This window comes from Mesocricetus auratus, unplaced genomic scaffold, assembly GCF_017639785.1.
Source record: "Mesocricetus auratus isolate SY011 unplaced genomic scaffold, BCM_Maur_2.0 Super-Scaffold_100022, whole genome shotgun sequence".
In the NCBI taxonomy this organism is placed as follows: domain Eukaryota; kingdom Metazoa; phylum Chordata; class Mammalia; order Rodentia; family Cricetidae; genus Mesocricetus; species Mesocricetus auratus.
Window position 1 is genome coordinate 1970912 of NW_024429203.1, and position 4460 is coordinate 1975371.

The window sequence follows — 4460 nt, forward strand, 5'->3', positions numbered from 1 at the left end:
ATCTCTGTGAGTCTGAGGCCAGCCTGGTCTGCAAAGCCTTCCAAGACAACCCATGGCAAAAAAAAAAAAAAAAAAAAAAAAAAAAAGGCCAAAATCCTGGGCCAGGCATGGTGACACAAGCCTTTAATCCCAGAATTTGGGAGGCAGAGGCAGGTGACTCTCTGAGTTCCAGGCCACCATGGTTGCACAGACTGTCTAAAAAACAAAAATCAAATAAAAAATGAAAATCCTTGGACTAGAGAGATGTGCCTTAGCTAGGGTTACCGTTGTTGTGATGGAACACTAAGGCGAGAGAAAAAAACCTGGGGCCTGGCGTTGCTGCAGGGCTCAGATCCAGGCCCACACGCCTTTAATCCCAGCACTCGGGAGGCAGAGGCAGGCGGATCTCTGTGAGTTCGAGATCAGCCTGGTCTACAAGAGCGAGTTCCAGGGGAATCTCCAAAGCCACAGAGAAACCTCTCGAAAAACCAAAACAAAACAAAACAAAGAACACCCCGAAAACAAAACAACAAGAAAATGAAAACAAACAACCAACCCTGGCCAGGAAGGGCTTGTTTGGCATACACATCCCCACTCACAGTCCACTGAGGGAAGCCAAGGCAGAGGCTCACACTGCAGGAACCTGCTGCTCACTGGCTTGTTCCTGACTTGCTCAGCCTGCTTTCTTATAGAACCCAGGACCGCCAGCCCAGAGATGGCATCATCCACCGTGCTCTGGGCCCTCCCTCAGCAATCATTAATTGAGAAAATGCCCTATAGCCTCCCCCCCCATCTTATGGAGGCATTTTCTCAATTGAGGTTCCCTAGTCTCTGGTGACTTTAGCTGGTGTCAAATTGACAAAACTAGCCAGCAAGGATGGCCTCCTTGATGGGTAAAGTGCTTACTGTGCAAGTATGAACACAAGTTGGACCCACGGGGCACCCAGGGGAAAAACAGGTGTGTGTATGTGTGTGTGTGTGTGTGTGTGTGTGTATGTGTGTGTGTGGTGTGTGTGTATGTGTCTGTGTGTATATATATGTATGTGGTGTGTGTATGGGTATGTGGGGTGTGTGTGTGGTGTCTGTGTGAGGTATGTGGTGTGTGTGTGTATGTGGTGTGTGTGTATGTGTATGTGGTATGTGTGGTGTGTGTGTGTATGTGTGTGGTGTGTGTGTGTATGTGTGTGTATATATATATGTATGTGGTGTGTGTATGGGTATGTGGGGTGTGTGTGTGATGTCTGTGTGAGGTATGTGGTGTGTGTGTGTGTATGTGGGGTGTGTGTGTATGTGGGGGGTGTGTGTGTGTGTATGTGGGGTGTGTGTGTATGTGGTGTGTGTGTGTATGTGGTGTGGGTGTGTGGGTGTGGGTGTGGTATGTGGGTGTGGTATGTGGGTGTGGTATGTGGTGGCTTGCTAGCCAGCCAGTTTATCCAGTCACTGAGCTGGATTCAAAGCAGCTCTAAAGACAAGGTGGGAGACATCAAGGAAGACAGCTGGTGTAGAACTCTGGGACAAGCACTTGCATCACCAAACACACAAATTTAAAACCAAATCATTTAAATTCAAATAATGCCTATTTCTTCCGCTGGGCAGAAGGCAGGTGTTCTCTAGAGTTGAAAAGCAGGGAGGAGGGGAGTGAGGCAGGAAGTGGGGGAGGAGGGAGGAGAGAGGAGGGAGGGGGAAGGAAACGGATGGGATAGGAGGAGGTGCCAGATGGAAGGGGACGTCAGACAATAGACCGGCCGGCTCTGCCTGGCTTCTGGGTGGAGGCTGGCGGCAAGCACTTTTCAGATCAAGTTCCGTAATTCTCCCAAGCTAGTGATGGGCGAGCAAACCGATGGGAAGAGACACCGAAGCAGAAACCGTCAGGAGCAAACTGCTGCCTAGGGCCACTCAGGGGACAGCCACAGGTGGCAGGAGCAGAAAAGTGCACTCTCCGTCCCCGCAGGCTGAGATGGCTTTATCCCAACAGCGAGGGGTTGAAGGTTGAGCTCATTTGGAGGGGCTGGGACACACACACACACACACACACACTCACAACACATACCACACACACAGCCATCAGGAAGCTTCGGCTACTTTGACTGGGAGCAGCAAGGGCCATTTACAGTGTCTGGGCACATTGTCTCTGTAGGGGAACAGTCAGGCTGGGTTAAGCCATTCCTTATGGTTTGGAGCTATTACCCTGTCCAGCTGGCCTGGATTCTTGAGGCCATTGCCCAGCAGCAGGGACAGGCAGAGAGCTGGAGATGTTGCAGGCAGGTGTCTATCTGGGAAAACTTGCCGGGACCTGCTGTGTGACCAGAACCCAGCAGAGATGCACCTCTGATATCTCATGGAAGGTCCTGACCAGCTCAGGAGACAAGGTGACTTCTGGGCGAAGAGATTTCTTCGTGGTGACTCTAAGGTGGCCCAGTGGAGAGGGCAAAGGGAGTTCCCAAAGAGCTACAAGCTGCAGTCCCAGCTACTCAGGAGGCTGAGGAATGGTGATCACTGATTCCAGGGCTTGGGATTGTTAGCTTCATAGTGAGTCTACTGATGCCAGGTGGGTCCTGAGACCTATGTGCTAGTAGAGCTGACTCCTGTACATTGTCTGCTGCTCTCCAACCTGGCACGTGCAAGCGTGCTCACACACACTACAATATTACAATTATTTTTAATGATGTGGATAGCAGCTGAGGACACCTGGCATTGAACTCTGGCTTCCATACACACACGAACACACACACAAGCACCCCAAAATCCCAGAAAAAAAGAGACAAGCCAGGCACTGGGGTCACACACCCCTAATCCCAGCACTCGGGAGGCAGAGACAGGCAGATTTCTGAGTTTGAAGCCAGCCTGGTCTACAGAGTAGTTCCAGGACAGCCAGGGCCACACAATAAGATAGACCCTATCTCAAAAATAGAATATAAAGTGGGGCGTTGGTGGCGCACGCCTTTAATCCCAGCACTCGTGAGGCAGAGGCAGGCGGATCTCTGTGAGTTTGAGATCAAGCCTGGTCTACCGAGCAAGTTCCAGGACAGGCTCCAAAACAATACAGAGAAACCCTTTCTCAAAAAAATAAAATAAAACCAAGAGAAATCAAGTCACAAAATAGCTTCTTACATCTTTTTGATTTCTACCTTCAAACTATCCGTGTAGCCAAGGCTGACCTCATGTTCCTTTGCCTCCACCTCTGGAGCACAGAGACAGGACTTGTGACTTGTGACAACAGGCTTGGCTTATGTGATGCTGGAGGGAAGCCCTTTACCAGTCAAGCCCAGAGTGGCCTGTTCTCTTCTCTCACTTTTCCGCCTTCTATTGTTTGTTTTGTATTATCTACTTACTTTTTCTTTTCACTCATTCATTTATTTATTTTGAGTCAGGATTTCTTTGTGTAGTCCTGGCTGTATTAGAACTCACTCTGTAGAACAGGCTGGCCTCACACTCACAAGATCCACTTGCCTCTGCCTCTAAGCACTGAGTTTAAAGGCATGCAAAGCCAGCTCTTAGCATGGGTTTACTTTTTTATTACTGTGTGTGTGACACCACAGCACAATCGTTCAGGTCACAGGAATGAGTTCTCTCCTCCAGTGTGGGGTCCTGGGTTTGCACTCAGGTCGCCAGGCTTTGCTGCATGCACTGCATCAAAGAGCAAGCCCCATTTCATTCCTGTTTTGTTGAGGAGGAGGCATGGACCTGAAGCCCCCTCATTCACCCTGGACCACTGACTCTCTCAGGGACCCTTCCAGCAGCTCAGAATCTGAAGTCTGACTCTTGGAAGCTTCTCTGCAGCTGCCTCTGTGGTTTAGTCATCCAGTGTCAATGGGGAAAGGAGCCACATTTGGTTCTGGTTTTGCTTTGAGGAAGAGACACTCTGTATAATCAAGCAGTGCCAGGAGGTAAATGAAAAAAAAAAAAGCCAAACCATATTTGTCAACATAGAAAGATGATGGACCCCTTGATTTTGAGATTAATTACCTAAAATAACTTTAACTTTTGCAACTGGGTTCAAGCTCAAGTCTTCAGACTTGGCTACGAGCTCTTTCGCTCCCCAAGCCGACAGGCCCCCCCAAGTCATGTTTTAGCAGCACTTGCCGTTGATTTTATTTACATTCCTCGCTGATCGCTGTTTATGGATCGGGTTGGATAACCATTTAAAAACTGCGACTGTACTTGCTTCAGAATCTATGCGCGGTTCCTAGAAAGGGGAGGCAAACGCCGCAAGGAGAGGGGTGGGCTTCCCACGCTTCTGTTTTCCTTTGAAGGTCAAAAGGATAGCGTCAAACGGTGACCCGGGGTTTGGAAGGACGCGGGTTGTCCTTTGAACACTTAGGACGACTTAGACGCAATGTGCGGTGGGATTCCGAGGAAGGAGGCGCGGGAGCTTCAGGGTTAACTAGCCGATGTCACATCGGCCGTTCGAAGCTCCTCCCCGTGCCGTGAGGTGAAGACTTTTGAAAATCACCCCACTGCAGACTCCTCCCCCACGGGAA